At 46.9% G+C, this 19,055-nt stretch overlaps 1 protein-coding gene across 1 annotated transcript in view; it reads right to left on the minus strand.

The window, feature by feature from the left end:
• LOC138480782 (relaxin receptor 1-like) overlaps positions 1 to 19,055 on the minus strand; it is a 583,697-nt gene that overhangs the window by 8,561 nt on the left and 556,081 nt on the right. The window lies entirely within an intron of this gene.

The following is a 19,055-nucleotide window of genomic DNA, read 5'->3' on the forward strand; positions in this document are numbered from 1 at the left end:
CCACAGCCCTAAGAGGATATGGAGAGCCACATGGAAATAATGCAAACATTTGATTTTAGGCTTGTTCCGCGGTGCCTCTCTCCCCCTCTGGTATTTATAACTATTTGCTTAACACAACTATTGACCTTGCTCTCATTTATTTTAAAACTACTTTTTTTTCTTCTTTAAGCTTCTGACGACCATAGTTCATAATTTTTTTTTTTTTTCCAGCCATCTTCTCATTATGTTCACTCTTGGTATTGTTGTAAGGACCAATTGCAGCGGTGAGGCCTGCGTCGGCTTCGTAAAATCTCGCCCAAAGGTAAAAGGTGGTAGTATATGCTCAGCCTCTTTGAAACATATGTGTATAGGCGCGCTATAAATAAAATATCATATCATATCGTAAAGCTCCTGTCAAGCCGGTTATCCGCCTCAAGATTTGGGTCCAAAAAACATAGTAATGCCCCATACCCCGATCAGCTAAAACATTTTGTCAATTGTAGCGGATATTCTATGGAGTTTGGTAGGGGCGTAATATAGATGAAACCGTAAAATGTACTACGCTTTGGTGAATTGTACTGCACTAGATTTGTTTTTTGTTTTTAAATAATATAGCATAGCATTCTCATTTGTAAATATACATGCCATCTCACTACCCCATATATCAGTGTGACATACATTATGCTATGTTATTTGATATGTTTATAGCGCCAACTGCCATTGTTAAGGCTTCAAAGCGCTGTGGTGGATGAAGTATATGCATAGCACTTAAAGCTGAGTAGAAACATATGTAGGACCCTTAAAGCTGAGTTTCGCAGGGCATATTCTGGGCCTGAATTCTCTCAGCATGTTGTATCTTTCCTTCGGTTTCTTGTGAAGTGGTTTACTGATGCATTTTTAGTTTGGGCTAGCAGGTGGCAGTTGTGCCACCTGTTAGCCGAAACTATTGCATTAGTGTATTGATAGGGAGGAATGGCACAAACTCTCCAGGTGTTGCTTGGTTATCTATCCACCCAATGACTAACTTTGGCCATTCCAACCCAGTTCCTGCCCCTTCCCGCCCTAAGCACCTCCTCTTGGAACTATTGGAGCTTGCTTCAATGAAGCTTTACCTTCCAACTTTGCACTTGAAGTACCTGCCAGTGTTTTTTCAAAGCAGTCTTTTGAGAGTTAATGGAGGTCACTACAAGTTTAGCGGTTCAGGAAAAAAGTGGCAGTAATTTTATTACCGGCACTTTTCCCGCACTGCCAAACAACAGGGTTGCCGGTGGGGGTTCACTGACTTACCCCCAGCCAAGAACTGTAGGTAAATCAGGCCCTCACTGGCAAAAAACAGCCAGTATTTCCAGCACTGCTGTTACTGGTGCCCGAAATACCAATGATTCCCCCCATGGATTCCTCTGGGACTCCATGGAATGGGGAATGACCGCCATTGCCCTCACCTGTAGTATCCCGGTAATACCGAGATATCAGGTGCCATTAACAGTAGGTTAATTTCCCGGTATCCCGCTGGTTATACCAGGAAACGTCTAATGACCCGCAATGACTTAATTGGAGCTGCTGCTGTAATAAAATTGTGTTCAGCGTGTCTATTTCAGCCATTCGATTTATAAGCACTATGCTATTCTTCAATGAAATAGTGATAAAACAAGCATTGGCAAAGCCAACTGTTTTGGCCTGTGTATAAGTACTAGGCATTATTCAGGCTTGGCTATTGGACGCCCAGACACTCGCACCATTGTGCACCTGCTACCATCAATGGCCAGTCAATAGCACTATGGCACTGCCATGCCGACGCAAAGGCCCAAACTGTTTGCCTTTCCACTGCTTGTTTTAAGAATAATTCTGGAAGGATATTGTTAAGTTCAAATATGAATTTGAATTTATTATGCATAAAACTGCCCCCGATTTGTTTTCCCCACAGCTGTACCTAGATTTCCTGCTTCCTCAGGTGGGATGCACTAGTGAGATCACTATTGTGCCGTAGGCATAAAATTGTCTCGGGCGCAATGTAAAAGTGTCCCACAGTTGCAACTGGCAATTCATTACTTTCGTGACAGACTGAGTAGTACTGGGGAGGTTTTTGATAAAATGTGATGCAAATTGTGAATTTTAAAGAATATTACTCACTGGCACTGGCCAAAACTACTAGCTGCATGGTGAAGTGACTTATCAAACTGGCCACATGGGCCAGAAAAGTGTCCCACTTTGTGCAAAAGGCCGGCAGACTCCATAGGAAGCGCCAGCATTTGCACTGGCGTTGATTTTCAAATGCTGGAGCCTTTGTATGGCCGAGAGGAAGGGAGCAGCGGAAACGCAAGTTATGTTCCACTCCTCCTCTTCGCCCCTCCTCTTTGTTCCGCCCCTCCTCTTCGTTCCGCCCCTCCTCTCCGCCAGGCAAATCAATGAAAATGTGCTGTAACGGAAATGACAGGCGTAAAAGCGGTACGCAAGTCTCACAATGACCTCCAATGTGTTAAATCAAATATCACGTTTGAAACCATTCCTTTAAATTGGACTCCGTTTAGGAAGACCACTTTCTGTGTGGATTATAACGTGGTCGCCGTTCAAAGAAGGTGATTTTTGTTGAAAAGTTTTGTGTGATTTCCTTAAGGGGACAGGAGGAGCCCAAAAGGTTTGCCCATAGAGCTATGTTTGGTCGCACCTGCATTGGTCTTGGCCAGGTCCCTCCAGTGGCTATTTTGGGTGGCTTGCGGAGGGCAGCAGACGTATGACCCAAAGCCAGGCATCAGGCAAAGTGGCCATTGGCCATTCCAGTGACCCACAGACACGGCAAGCACTTAAAGTGGCCAATGTTCCTGGCATAGGGCGAGGGCAAGTGGCCACTTTGGATGGCTTGGTGGAGACAGAGCAGCGTTCAGTGGACATGGAATTGGGGATGGAAACTGCCATTGAAGTTATGCTTATTATTCACGAACTTGTTTTTAATGAAAAGAGAAGTCATTTAAAGGGCAGGAAAAATACCTTTATTGAGCATGACTGCCATCATGTGGCCAAAGTACAGTAAATATGAATTACATCCTGGAATTTATTTCAATAAAAGTCAAACCCCTCCAGAATATTGTGGCATTCAATTGAACATTTTGCACACAAAGAAGCATCATTTGCGGCACAAAATTGTATTTATTTCAGCATGTTTGTGTCCCATTTATCATTGACTGGAGGTTGCTAGAGGTCCAGGGTATAAGAGAGCCAGGTTGCTCAAAAGAGGCGGTGGGTGAGGCTGCAGAATAGCCAGATGTTTCATTAATTTCACCTTTTGTATGCAGTCTCTGCTATCAGTTGTATAGAAAGAGTCCCAGATGTCCCCGGCTTGGCAGAACAGTATTTGGGTTTTGGCTTGATGTGCATACCTATGTTGAATTAACTGTACTGAATTAATACTTGTAATGGTGCAAACATTCTCTGCCTATGTTCTGCAATCCCACAAAGGACTCACACCTCTGGCACTCACCAACAGCACTCACACTCACCAATTCCCCATCAAAGTTTACACTCCCAAGTCTCTTACATTGCCAGTTATGTACATACTCACTATATCAGCTCTGCTGCCAAGTCACAACTCACTCCCCCAGTCTTTGCCAAACTCTAAACCGGGCTCCCAAGTCACACCTTACACGCTCTATTACTCGTGCAGTCTACAGTGCTTGATTCTTTGGGGTCCCTTCTGCATCTCGCGTTCTTTCTCCCAGTCTATCATGCCCTTCTCTTGCCTCCCTATCTACAGATCGCCTCCACTTCCTGTCCCGCCACTCCCTCTCTGGCTCACTGATCCCCCGCTGCTTTTGACCGACCTCTCCCTCTCTGGCCCACTGCTCCCCCGCTGCTTTTGACCCACCTCTTCCTCCCTGGCCCACTGCTCCCCCGCTGCTTTAGCCGTTTTTAAAATGGCCGACAAAATGTTTAAAGGTCATGAAATTGCTACAAGAAGGCGCTCTGGCTCTTCCCCATCCTTTCCACAATTTGCTGCTTGATCATTCTTTGTGGCCAATTGCTCTCTCTCTGATCTCTCCCCATCCCTCACCTCTCTTCCACTGCTTACTGGCCTATCGCTACCCCGCCAGCCCACCGCTCCGTTTCTGCTTTGTTGTCCCTCGCTCCCCCTTTGGCCCACTCCTACCACTCCATCTCCTTATATTGTGACTAACTTTTTTATAAAAAGCAGATTTTTTTTTAAAAAAAAGGTGGTTTTTGCAAAAACTGGCGATTTCGTGTTTTTTTCTAAAAGTGGCTGATTTGTGGCATCTTTAGTGATAACTCGCTCTAAGAGGGGCTCGAGGGGTGGACTGAAAGGTGACTTTGAAGCTACAAGTGCACAACAGGTTGAAGGAAACACTTTATTAAGGGAAATAGTAAAAACCCAGGACATGCGTCTTAGTATATCAGGGATCAGATGACAGAAATGTTGAACTGGGGCAAGTGCAGTTTTGACTGGCATTTGCACTCTGATGTTTTTATTAATTTAATGCATTATTATTATGCTTATTATTTGTTTTTATACTGCACCAGCTCACAATCAAAGTTTGACATTAGGCAAAAACATACTCTTACAATTCATTTTTGCACCGGGGCAAAGTTTGCCCCAATGCTAACGTGGAATGGTATTAGCACCAGGGCGAGGGACGCGGAACACAGGAACCAAAGAGAGCGGGGAGCGAGCAACGGGGGAGGGGGCGGGCAGGCAATTTGGCAGAACAGGAGAGGGCAGATCCTCCGTCTCAGGTAGAGTAGGGAGTTCAAGGGCGTGTCGACCTAGGTATTAAGGAGAAGCCATTCCTTGAATATATAATTTACTGGAAACGCAAACATCGACACAGCTCACGACCTTATAGACTATTTATTGACATTTGAAAACACAATCATAGGTGACTAAAGTCCACATGCAGAACTGCCGACAGGAGGCAGATTCCTACAGACAAAGACAAACCTAAAGACCGGAAAAAGGACAGCATCTGCCAGCGGTGCAAACAATAGCTTGAGTGTTTACCATGAGATAATAAGAGAGTGCTTCATCTGGAGCACTCGAGTCTTGGAATAGGGGGAGGTGGGCAGGAGAGTGGGTCAATCTGAGGGAAAGTAGGATTAGGAGCAAGGGCGTAACATACCCTGTGAGCCATGCTGGAGGCCCCCAGGCTTGGCAACAAAGCATGGGCCGCACCACACCCCTTGCCTGGACCACCATCCACGCGCAATGCACATGATGATCATGCAGCTGCAGGAACATGCCACGCGCTGCACTAGGTGGAAGACATAAGTATGTGTCTTTTAATCAAATCTTAAATCATTCATGTCCCAGAGAACCAAGGGAGCTGAGCCTGGCTCCGGGCACCCAGCCAACTTTATGCATAACCAGTAATTTTCTGCACAGTAACGATACCATAAGAAAGCAGGTACCTGCTGGCACTGCTAGTATACAACAGTATCGTCATGTACAAACATTCTCTTGTTCGATTTGCCCTTGAAGCCAGTAAAAATCTCCTGCCACGCGACAATACATGTCACTGCTGGCTGCACAAATGCTTGCCCAACTCCCGCACCACCATATAAGAATACTCTTCATGTTAACTTTGTCCCCAACACCAGTAAAACATACAATGCTACAGTAAGGAACATTTCCATATTTGGCTGCACAAACCCCTCCATCCACCATTTAGGAACACACATCATAATGGCCTTGCCCCTTATGCGAGTAAACATATGCTGTGGCACAAAAATCATTTGCAGTCTGCCTGCCCCCTTGCGCTATAACCCTCACACCCAAACCCTCTGCAATTAATAACATTCATCAAGTTGGCTTTGCCCAAAAAGGTCAGTCAAACATGTCAATTCCAATGCCCCTTGTCCGGGCACCAAAGTGGCAAAACTTTTCCACAATTATGCCAGAGTGAATGAGCACAGGGATGGAGCCAAAACCAACCAAAGGGGATTTGGGTTAACTCTTATCATTATTTTATTATAGATGCCCAGACAAATATGCCATGTCATGCCACAGTAAGAATGGCTCAACTGGCTGTACCAAAATGCCATATAGACACTAATAATACTCAAGATATTTGCTTTATCCATAGATGCCCATTAAAAATGTGTTAGTGCTCCCTCTACCCACCCGCCACCTCTCTCCTCCACCCGTCCCCTATCCCTCCTCTGATTGACCAACCAAACTCCAGCCTCCAAAATCATCTCATCAGCGCAGCATTAAATACAAGCATACACTATTCTTTCAACACCATTCACTCGCGCATTCACACGCGCACCCATACATCATACACTCATTCACTCGCGCATTCACACGCGCACCCATACATCATACACTCATTCACTCGCGCATTCACACGCGCACCCATACATCATACACTCATTCACTCGCTCATTCACACGCGCACCCATACATCATATACTCATTCACACGCGCACCCATACATCATACACTCATTCACTCGCTCATTCACACGCGCACCCATACATCATACACTCATTCACTCGCTCATTCACACGCGCACCCATACATCATACACTCATTCACTCGCTCATTCACACGCGCACCCATACATCATACACTCATTCACTCGCTCATTCACACGCGCACCCATACATCATACACTCATTCTCTCGCTCATTCACACGCGCACCCATACATCATACACTCATTCACTCGCTCATTCACACGCGCACCCATACATCATACACTCATTCACTTTATCATTCACACACACACATTTTGTAATACATATACACACCCTTCCATACACGCTGCAGTCCTACCTACAAACATATATCATGAGCATGCAACAGCCTCACAGCCATGCACGCGCACTCATTTACAAAATATTTAAAAAGTTGTACCTTTTTTTACGAGTCAATTTTTATATAGGTCTCCTCTCCAGTCAGGCCCCTGGCACCTCTGCACCACACAGTCAGACACAGTTTTTGGTCATGCGCAGAACAAAAGGAATGCGAGGGTCCCGCTCCGCCAATGAGTGGGGGCACAAGGGTCCCTATGACGAGTCCCTTAGACTTGCACTTCTGCCCAGTTGTCCTTGTGGAATTGACTACATCGGATCTTCATCGTAGCCTGGAAATCTGTGCTGCAACTCTCTTGGGTGCATGCAATGTGCCATGTTTAGCATATGTGTGATTTGCTCACATATGTGGATTGCAGGAATCCTGCAGAGGCACATGCTCCTGGAAGGCCACAGAGGCTGCTGTGACCCTAACAGCGTGGGCCTGGATTCCTGGAGGAGGCATAAGTAAGCCGCCAATTGCCATTTCAATTTGTAGACCACCACCCAGGAATCAGTGCCTTTGCTGATGTTTTATGGAGTGAAGCCCCCACAAGCAGTGGTAGCAGTGGGCAGAGCGGTCGGGAGCGGTGCTCCTCTACTTCTTTTAATTAAGTTTTACTGTTCCTATACTTTTATTTTAAAAAGAAACCGTTCCAGACTTAAGTTCCCTCAGAAAATAAAAGATGTGAAGAACCCAGTTCATGGCCAAGACGGTGGAGGAAAAGAAAATGGCTACCCAAATCCCCCATTCAACTGAAAATCCTACACCAACTTTGGAACCAAATAGGGAGGTGCTTTGAGCAGCACCTTGCCCTGTGAAATCGTGCAATGGGTTGTCCAGCGGAAATGGCCGGAACATGGCAGACACCGTGCGCGAAGGTAACTGTTACCAAGAGCAGTGTCTTCCGTGTGGCTGCTTAATATATGATGTACCCCTGGGCTCAAACGGCTAGGTCTGGAGTCTGCAACCTGTGGCTCTCCAGATGTTCTGGGCTTCTCCCAAAACCCATCACCATTGGCTTTGATGGTCAGAGCTGATGAGAGTTATTTCCCAAAATATATGGAGAGCCAAAGGTTGCAGGGGCTTGACCTAGTGCATGAGCACAGACAGCACCCCATTCAAATCCATCCCAAATAGGGTGGTGCTTCCGACCCGTTGGGGAGGAAATGATCACCTCAATATATCTTTTAGCCAATTGGTGCTTCAAATAAACACTCCATGCCTAGGTTCCTGTAAGCACCCATAGCTGAAAGATACCACCTGCAGGGATCCGCCTGTATTGGAGACCTGGCCAGGTGAGAACTAGAGGCAGAGCAAGCACTAATGCCAGTGTCTCACTTATTGTCATGTATCTCTTAAGCGCGCCCCTCTGATGTTGATATGGACAGTCTGGGTTCAACCTTGCATGGTTCTGGGTTTCTGACGGCCTGTAGGCTGACACTGCATAATCATTTGCATTTACTAAAACAATTGGCACATTTATACTTTTATACTTTACAATTGGGAATTAAGATACAATTGCATTCATAATTGAATTCCAAACTGTCAGAATGTAGCAAAACTATGCCGTGCAGGCATGGTAAGGTTGTGGTTGGGACGTCGATGGTTGCAATGCGGTGTGTGGAGATTCCAAGTGGCGTGCGGAGGTGGCAGTGGCTAGTGAACGAGGTCTATCCGGACACTATGGGCCTCATTACGACCCTGGCGGTACGGAGTCAACAGCGCCGTAAAAGGTGCCGGCTCCGTTCACCCCGTAACGCCGCATTACGAGTTCCCCTCGCGGGACACGGTAAGCACGCCTGGGAAAACCAAGCGTGCTTACCGGGTCCCGCGAGGGGAAGAGGGAGCAAACAACGGGCCATCTCGTAATGGCCCGTTGTTTGCTCCCTCTCCCATTCCCATTCAGCCCTATGGGGGCTGAAATGGGAATGGGGAAGGACCGTGTCCGGGTCCTTGGAGGGAGGAATTACCGGGCCTTCCGAACTCGGAATGACCCGGTAAGTCCTCATTCCGAGGACCCGGACCCCGACGCGATTTCGGTGGCAGCCAACCAATAGCGGCATGGTTACCGCCAAACTCATAATGAGGGCCTATGCGTTGTAACCCCATGTCAGGCTGAGTTGCGAGTCTAGGAGGCAGAGACATAGCCAGGATTGTGTAACAAGTGGGGCCGGAAGCTAATGTTGTTGGGCCCACCACAGTGACATTAACATCTATAAATGCCCATGCAACATTGCCGAGTGGGCATTTACCGATTTTGGATGGGCCTTGCCCGCTCAGGTCCTATCCTGTCTACATCTCTGCTGGGAGGTGTTGGTGGGCAGTTGGAAGGGAGACCCAGGCCGAATGCTGACAAATTGCTGGCCTTGAGTTAAATCAAACCGTAGTGTAAAGTAATCTGACAAACTCGAGCACTGCATAACATAGCCTAGCAAGTCAGCCTTGCATCACATAGCATAACCTAACAAGGCATCAAGAGGCATAGAAGGCAATGAAAGGCTTAGCAGGCACAGCGGGGATCCAACAACATACAAGGTATCACGAAGCTTACGAGATAATGGATGCATCCATGCCATCACAGCATACCAGGCACACAATGCATGGAAGGGCATGCATAAGCAGAGGAATTGCTGGGGGGGTTGAGGGGGTTATAGCCCTGGGTCTTTTGGTTGTAGCCTGGATAGAAGCTCAAGGGATACAACCAAAAAGGCTAGCTAGCCCCCAGTTCCGACAGTGCCAAAATTAGCGTAGCCCCAGATCTTTTCCAGACCTAGCAACACCCCTGTTCATAAGTATCAAGAAGTGATGGAAGACATAGAAAGGGCATAAGGAAGACATAGCAGGTGTAAAAGGATTTACAAGAGGTTGGTCAAGAAAAGCATACAATGTCTTGAGATGCAATAAAAGTTATGGAAGGCATAGAAAGGAATATTGTGTTCAATAACAGGCATGGAAGACCTGGAAAAAAGAATAGAATGTGAATAAAAGGGCAGGAAAGTCATATAGTGGGCAATAACAGACATTCGCACCCGGTGAAGGGGCTTAGCCAATCAGGTGGCTGGAACAGCGGGCGAGAATACACATTCTCCACCCACTGCTTACAGCCACCCGAGGTCCGGCCCTGTGTGGCACGATCTTTTAATGTGGAGTGGGAGCAGGGAGTACACCTGTGGGAAACTGGACCCCCCACCGCCCGCCCCCCCCAATCTGGTTACTTGCATAAAAGATTGCTTTGGTGTTGTACATGAAGACCACACCCCTCATGTGCAGCACAACACAAGACATCTGCCATCGGGATAACACTGGTCCAGAGTAAAGGAACGGAACCCCTGCCAGAACTTTGACGCCCTATGTCCGCCATTCCAGATACCGAGAATCGTATGGAAATCGTAATCGAGGCTCTCTCGGACACAATCAAAGAGGAAATAGAATGCATGTAGCTGCCATCAATGTTTCCCGAGTCTGGCGCTTGGGCCCAGCTCAATGCAAGAGAGACCATGAGGACCAGAACCTACAGAACCCAGCTGGGCTACACCCTCAGGCAGGGGATCAAGCAGTGGGAATATCAGCCTCTCCTTTGATATGATAGTCATAGCCCGGGATGCAGCTCTCTTAAATTAGATCTTCTAAATTGGGTCGCAGGTGGACTTTGGCCTCATGGAAATACTGAGGTGCATGACTACTAAATAGATCCATGCCGAGATGGATCTTGAATTGTAAAGACATGGAAAGAATTTGTTGAGGGCACGGTGCAGCCATAGGTAGCAGCAAAGTAATTAAAGAGCAAACATCCACTTGGATGCCCATCAGCGCTGACTCTGATCCAATTGCGAGTCAGACTCCACCACGGAAACCTCAATAAATGGGGTCTGGAATACCATAGTAGTCGCATCAGAAAAGAGGTCTGGTTTACTTTATGGTGCAGTTGGAACTCTCCATAGCACTTCGCTGCAGTTACGCCTTTTGTCGGACAAGGATAGGCGCCGTATGACAACTATGGTGGTGACGGGCACAGTATAAATGCTTAATAACATAACATAACCTATCTGTGTGCCATGCTGAGTACTGCACCGGCAGCACTGATCTACTTTTAATCGGCTTTTGAAGGGAAGAGTGGCAGCTGTTAGTCTAGGATATTTCACCTAGGATTGGGGCAGTGGCACCGGATATATACATGATTATTTTGGTTACGAAAATTTCGAATCCGAAATTTACGAATTCGACATTTTCGTAGAGGAAATAATCACTCATATTACCACCGCCTGCCATACCCGCTCCCTCCACCTCCCTAGCGCTTAAAACACCCATACTTACCTCTGGCGCCCAATTTAACTGTACTACTTCACTGCTATGTGGACCCTGCAACGTGAGTTCCGCCTCCCCATTCAGAGGCAGAACTTCCGCGGCAGGGTCCTTTTCTTTAAACATTTTTTTTTTAAACTCTTTATCCCCCGCTTTCCTTTGTATGGAAACTACGGAAACCCCGACCAACCCAAAATACACATAATGTCGATCAAAGGGTGTGGGGGCCACACCAGCAACTCCTGCTCCCCTTGATCACATTATGGGTTTTTGCTATTTTTTGCACTGCTGAATTCGGTATTTCTGTGCATGCGTTTTGTTTAATGATTCTTTCTGCGGATACCATGGCACCTTCAGGATGTGAGGGTTCTGTACTTTCGCCGATCTTGTTCAATGTTTACGTCTGCTCCCTCCTTTATTTCCTGTTGTCATTTGGTCTGAAGGGTCACCCCAGTGTGGAAGGCTTCCCTGCCCCCATACATATGCGAGGAAGATGCATAACTTTCATCGAGCAGTTGATGGTCGATTGGCCTCGCCATGCTGTGTCTGCTTGCTGCCTTTTGTCCTCCCAGAAGTAGGCTGTAGAGCTGGGATGCAGGCGGATGCAGACCTCCCTCATCTCTCAGATGCAAGCCACTGCTAAATATCTGTGTTTCAGCTCTCAAGGCTCAAATGCAGTCTTCACTCTTCTCTAGGGCAAAGGAGACACAGGATAGACTTGAATTTAGGGTGCCCCTCTAGCCAAGCCCAGGATGACCTTGTATGAAAATAAAGAAAGGCATCATTGCCCTCCACCCTTCCCATGCCCCTTCCCCCTTACTAATGAATATAGTAAAAGTAAGTTCACATCTGTACAGAGTGCGGCTGCACAGCTCTTGTTGAAAGCATGGATTACCCCATTAGACATTTTCCAAGATGGAGCCTTACCCAAAGTGATGGGTTCTAGCCTTGTATCAGGTCATCATTCAATAGTGCATAGAGGATGATACAAGCATGCGTCAACGTGTGTTTTCTCCCTCTGTGCCCACAGGCCATCCCCACCATCATCAGGCAACGCCAGCGTCAACTTCTCCAGTGCTGGGTTGAGGACATGTGCTCCGTGGCACAGTAAGTTGTGCATTTGTAAAAGTGTTATTCTTGCGCTGCAGCACGTGTGTGCCCGCTCCCCCCGTCCCTTTGTCCCGGTTGCTTCCTTGTTTGTTGGCCGACCCTCCCTCCAACCGCGCTACCATTGGTTGGTGGGCCCTATAGATCAGCCACCTAAAGCACCCCCTGCCGTTGCAACCCCCTCGGCCAAGGACCAGAGACTAAGGACACCTCCAGTAGTGTCTGCCCATGTCTGTCGTGGTAATGCATAGCCTGCAGTCATCGACCTGCTGGACTGATCAGCCAAGTCGAATCTGGGTGTGTTGTATTGTGCTATGCTCAAAAACGTGCCTTTTCCCCCCCTTCAGGGGAAAGTCAAAACTGAGTGTTTGAGCATTCCTGTCACTGTGGCATTGTTGCTGGTTCTCTCTAGGCTCCCACCTAGACCCCCCTCCCAACAAGGTGCTGTTCATTGTTGTGAGTTACTTATTCCCCTCCTGTGTCTTCCTTTGTTGTGACCCCGGCCCCATCCTCCTCCTCCCCCTCAAAATTCTCATTTATGTGCCACAGGGCTGTGCGTCTCTCTCTCTTCTCCCACCCCTTTCTCCTCCACCTACCTCGTTTGCACCCCCTATGGTGCTCTCAGTCACTCCCATCTTCTCTAACTGCTACTCTATCTCTTACCCTATTCCTCTCACTAAGTCTGGTAGGAAGAAGTTCAAGAGGGGCATCCTAGTCTCCAACCCAGGCCTTCCTATCGCTGATACCTACACCAGTGCTTCCTCCAGACAGACTATCACTGACATCCGCTTTGTAGTCCCTTCTCCAGACCTATGGACCCTTCATATGGTCTCTGTTCTCTATCATTTCTCCTCCTCTTCCATTAACGGTGGCACTAGGTGGGATGTCCTCTTGGCTCCCTTCCACTCCTCCAAGACTATCATTAATGTATATCTGAACGGCACTGTCTTGGTTCAGGGCCCTCAGCCCAATCTCCTCCTCCTTTTTAATAGGCGTTTCCTGTGTCTTATCAACTTGCTCTCTTCTCCTGCTACTCCTTCTGCCACCTCTCTTGCACCTCCATCTTCCCTCTCTACCACCTCTGCAGTGAGCACCTCAAGCCTGTACCCCTCAACAGAAGTCTTTCAAATGTGGCAACCTGCTCCAAGTCACTAATCTCAACTCTCATTCTGCTGTCGAACACTACTTTGATATCTGCAGCCTCGTGGAAGAACTCAACCTAGATGTCCTTGCTCTCACCGAGACATGATTTACGGCCAGTTATGTCATGAGTTTTGACACTCTCCTCCCTGTGGGTTACAAGATCCTCCCCGAACCCAGAACCTACGCAGGCCTACTCCTCCTTTTAATGCCTGGTCTGCAGGCTCTCTATCGCTCCTGTCCTATCTCTAACTGTGGCCACCATCTACAGGCCACCTGGCCAGGTCACCCTCTTCCTCTTTGAATGAGCCAACCTCTCCTCTTCTTCTCCTTGCCTCTACTTCTCAATTTCTCTTCCTCAGATATCTCAACATCCACCTGGATGCTTCTAATCGCTCCTCTGGGCTTTTCCACAACCTCTGCGACACTCTCTTTCCATTCTGCCCTCTGGCCCGACACACTCTGTCGGACATACTTTGGGTGTTCTCATCACCTCAGACATCCCCCTCTCTAAATTTGTCACACTCTCTCTTGGACTGACCACTTTCTACTCTCCTCTCATCTGAAACTCTCTATCCCTCATGCCAAGCCCGCTCACACCCCAGCAGTGCCACCTACCTTCTTGGTCATTCGGCCCATGAAGCGTGTGACAGTGGATGCCTTTGCTTCTACTTTTTCTGCTCCTCCTACTCCTGCGTCTAACTCACACCCTGACACAGCCCTTTCCAATCTGCATCTTTCCATTTCCAACACCCTGGACGTCCTTGCCCCTCTCATGAGAATCCGGCTGAAGCCTACCTCCAAGTGCAACTCTTGGTATGATTCCGACCCCGCTGTCCTGAAACGCAAGTATAAACACAATAGGTGTGCCCCAATGTGCAGGCGTGGGCAAGGAGCAATTGACACGTTTGAAACAAGGAACCAAAAGAGGTACCCACACTAGTAACAGCCCTAATTTCTGTCAGTTATTTAAATAGAATCTCCATTTTAGTCTAAGGAATACGCTTTCAAAGAAAGTCATGAGAACAAAACCCAAGAAAGGATCCTAGGAGTACGCACACGAAATTTATTATATAGAACACATTTTTTAGTTCAGGTTGCTATTTACATAAATTACATACATAAACAAGAAATATCAGAAGAAAACATCAGACAGTACATTCATCATATATACATAAGTTCACCAGATGCAGTGTATACATTAAAGAAACAAATTGAATATTTTTCAACAATTCACTTGATGAAAAGGGTCCAGACAGGAAGGGAATTATTCCTGTGGACTAGGTAATACCTGGGTGTATAAAAAATTACCCTGGTAAAGGTGAGATTATTCAAACACTTTTTGGATAATATGGTTATCTGCCAAATAGTAAACTGCTAATGTGTAGGAGAGAAATCAAGAAATTGTTCCCAAAGTGCTTCCAAACAGGAAGGGAACAAAACACATGGAGAACACGTTTCGGCGTGCCAAAACTGGCATCAGTAGTTGAGGCCTTCCTCAGGGCAGGAATTGTGTGGTATGGTGGTAGTCCCCTGTGTATGTATAGAGGGCAGGGGGTACCGTGGAGCTACTGCCCCGGTGTATTCGAAATCTTGCGCTGCTAAAAGGTGTAGTCGAAGGGTTGGAACCAGGACTGGAGGTGCCGCTGACTGTGCTCAGGGTCCAGCGACTCTGCAAAGACTCCAATCATCTTCTGCCTTCAGCTGTCGGACTACTGTATAGCTCTCCAAAAAAAGTGTTTGAATAATCTCGCCTTTACCAGGGTACCTCTTTTGGTTCCTTGTCTGAAACGCAAGTGCAGGGTGGCTGAGAGGAAGCGGAGGGCTTCGGCACATCCTCTGACAAACTGGCCTGCCGCCTGCCCCAAAGGCAATACAGACTCTCTGTCCTGTCCAAGAAGAGACCACCCATTCAAGCCTGTGTCTCTGTGGCCTCTAACAACACTGCTGAACTCTTTAAAATCCGCAAGTAACTGGCCAATCGTGTTGCAGTCTCTACCTCTCCTGTTCCCTCCCAGGCACTCTGTACAGCTCTGGCCTCTCAATTCTCCGCTAAAACTCAGGACATCCTGTCCTCTATCTCCTCTTCCTCGCCCTCTTCCTCTATCGGCACCCATTCGGCCATCTCGTCCTCTCCTCCACCTTTCTCCTTTTTCTCTCTGACAACATCTGACAAGGTTTCCAGACAGGTTCGATCTATGAAAGTACCGTCCAAACAGGTGCTCCCCACCTCCTCCAGAACCATAAAGGACCATATTTACACCCTTGCTCCAGCCTTGGCCGATTTCTGTATTCACTCTTTCGCCACTGGAACTTTCCCCTCTCTCCTTAAGCACTCCCTTGTGAACCCCCTCCTCAAGAAGACGTCTGCCAATTCTACCTGCCCAGAAAACTATTGCCCAATCTCCATCACCTGTTTACAGCTCAATCTCCACACCAAATCTGTTGGTTGTCTTCATGAACATCAGTCTGGCTTCAGAGCTGCCCGAGGCATGGAAACTGCTCTCCTGAACACCCGTGAAGATCTGCTCTCTAACCTTGATTCCCGAATTCCTTGTGTCCTCATCCTCCTTGTTCTTTCTTCTGCTGTTGACACGGTCAACCATGCTATCCTGCTCAATTGACTCTGTGAGAACCTGGGCATCACGGATCAGGCCCAGGGGTGGCTGACCTCCTTCCTCTTTGAATGCTCCTCCCAGGTCCAACTTGGTCCCTTTATCTCTGCCACCTCTCTTTCTACCTGTGGCATTCCCCAGGGCTCTATCCTTTCACCCTGGGTTTTCACCGCTACCTGGCTCCTTTGGCCCACCTGATCTCTAGCTTCTCTAACTTTGAGTGTTATAATGATAACACTCAGCTTTCCTTCAGACTCCCCTCAGCCGCCTCTTCTCTCTCGCTCATTACTGTCTATCCACGATTCAGGATTAGCGCACCTCCAACAATCTCTGCCTTAATGCCAGTAAAGCAGAGATCCTTCTTATTGGGACCCCTGCCCCTGCTTTCTCTGTCTCCTTCTGGCTGCTCTCTTATAACCTTCTTCCTTCACCTACCTGCGAGGCAAAAAACCTTGGTGTCATCTTCGACTCCACTCTCTCTTTCTCTCCTCACATCTCGGACATCTCCAAGAAGTCCCACTACCAGCTGCACCTCCTCAAAGGGACTCTTCCTTTTTTCAATTTCCCCCAGAAGCTCACGGTCTACAGAGCCCTGGCTCTCTCTAGGCAGGACTGCTGCAACAGCCTCTTTCTCAATCTGCCTTCCTCTACTCTCCGCCCTATGCAACTAATCCAGAACAGGACTCCAAGACTTATCCTTGGCCTCAAGCCCAGGGACCATATCTCTCCAGCCCTGAAATCTCTCCACTTGTTCCCTGTAGCTTCAAGGATCAAGTTCAAGATTCTCTGCATTGTCCACAAGGCTTTCTGGGGCAGAGTATCCACACTACATCCAATGCTCTCTTCCAAAAGACCTTCCTTCTCAAGCCCTTCGCTCAGCTACCTCCAACTCTCTAAGGGTTCGACGCTTCTCCACACAGAGAGTGGAAGGTAGATCTCTCTCCTCTGCAGGTGCCTCCCCCTGGAATGGCCTCCCTGCCCCACTCAAACTTGAGCCGGACCACATGAAGTTCCAGAAGGAGCTCAAAACCTTCCTCTTTTCCTCTGCTTTCTGTCTCTCCCTACCCTGCTTACCTACCCAACCTACCTGTCTGCTGTACCGACTGGTTGCTTGGCTACCCTCAGTGTCCCTCTGGGTACCAGGCCCTTTCTTGATCAGTCACTCTTGCACTGCCTCTGGGCTTACCACCCACTTAGGAACTGTAGCTGTACAGTCCCTTGTTCTCCTTGCACTACCCACAGCCACGTTGCCCTGGCTGCACTTACTCAGAGCATTGCTGCCCTGTTTTCCCCTCCCCTCTCCCTTGCACTTTCCTCCCTCACTTTTCCCTTGCACTTCTCATTCTCGCACTTGCACAATCTGAATGATACAAGGCCTAGTAAGGTTGTTTGTCTTGTCCTCCCTCTATCTTCTCTCCCTTGTCTAGTCGCGTCTAGAAACACTTGTGTACAGGCGCGTTATACATGTCAAATCATATCTTATCATGTATTTAAGCAACATTTCTTTTCACAACGACCAATGAGATTTCAGAGCGCAGAATCTAAGGTGAAATAGAATAATACAGTTTAATGTTATTTTATTTATGTTGTTTTAGGGGATTTGCAATAAACTAAATGCTGCTTTAAAGAGCCAGTTGCAAAGCGACCATTGGAGAGGAAGGTAGAAAGTAGGGGGCTACAAAAAAAAGTTAAGTATTAAATGACCTGTTAAATATGAAGACATCATCCTCCAGTCTGAGATATGCTTTCAGTCTTTTTTGGTTGTAATGGGTGTGCCAAGCAGCCAATTGAAAGCACTGAATTGTTTCAATCCACTTTTCCCTTTATTTATTTTATTTTGATTAATAAAGCACTTTTGCCAAAGCATTTGTACGTTTTCAATCATAGAATTATGGGATTGGAGATTACTGCGCAGCACATTTGGTCGAAGGAGAATTTGTTGCAGTTTTTTTTATATGTTGTGCCGCACATATATGTGGTGGGTGGGTTTTAGAAAATATTTAATGTAGGGGGTTAAGGTGGAGGGCAGTGAGTGTTCTCCCCTCGTATATATGTATGCAGCAAAATCAACCTGTCAAAAAGAACATTTGATGAATTGTCCTTTGACCAAATGTTTTCGATCACATCACTCGAAACCGAACAATACAACACATATGAATTTAGTCTGAAATAAACCACAAAGAAAAATCATAATTATCAAGAAGCAGCAGACAAGGAGAGAAACCAGTCTTTAAGTAGTGAACGGAAGACAGCAAGAGAGGAAACAGAGCAAATATGCAGAGGCGCAGCACTCCAGTGTTTTTGGGTTAGCAAGCAAAAAGCTCAGAAATTTGATAAAGAGCAGAGTGGTCGAGGTACAGACAAGACAAGTAAAGATGCTGAATAGAGTGAGGGGGGTGTACAGAGAGGACAGATAAAGAGATACTTGTACCTATAAACATTTATAAACAATTCATAGGAAATAGAAAAGAATGCAATAGTGGAAGGAGAGCCAATGAGGAGAACTAATGGAAGCTGACAAAGAAGATTTGGGAGAGAGACGAAAGAGATGGAGGATGGAAGCATTAACAATAGACTGAAGTGGAATTATTTCATAAGCAGGGAGGCTGATCAGCAGCTCCGATCAATAGTCTAGTCGGGAAAAGACAAGAGAGGTAATAAGGATTTTAGTTGCATGAATCACCAAAAATTGATGAATTTTAGTGATGTCATACAGAACAAATCTAGGATATGATCTGAGAAGAAAAGGGAAAAGTCAAAGATAAACCCAGCATTTCTTGCCGTAGATGCGAAAGGAAGATAAAAAGTGGGGGGGGGGGGATTGGGATATAGGGAGCGATAATAGGAGGAGTAAGAAGGGGGGAACAGAAGCTCGTTATTTGTACAATTAAGATGGAGTGAGACAGCTTGAAGGTTTGAAGAGTTGAAATATAGGCAGAAAGAATCGAGTTCCGAGAATCTTACAGGGAAGAGGATGATAAGAAAATGTGTGTGTCATCTGCATAAAAATGACATGGTAACCCAATAGAGAAATTTATTTTAGAAAGCAGAGAGGTACATAGAGAGAAAAGTAAAGGTCCTAATACAGAGCCCGGGTGACTCTAAAGC

Source organism: Ambystoma mexicanum, chromosome 5p (genome assembly GCF_040938575.1).
Source record: "Ambystoma mexicanum isolate Mex_15411 chromosome 5p, UKY_AmexF1_1, whole genome shotgun sequence".
NCBI lineage: Eukaryota > Metazoa > Chordata > Amphibia > Caudata > Ambystomatidae > Ambystoma > Ambystoma mexicanum.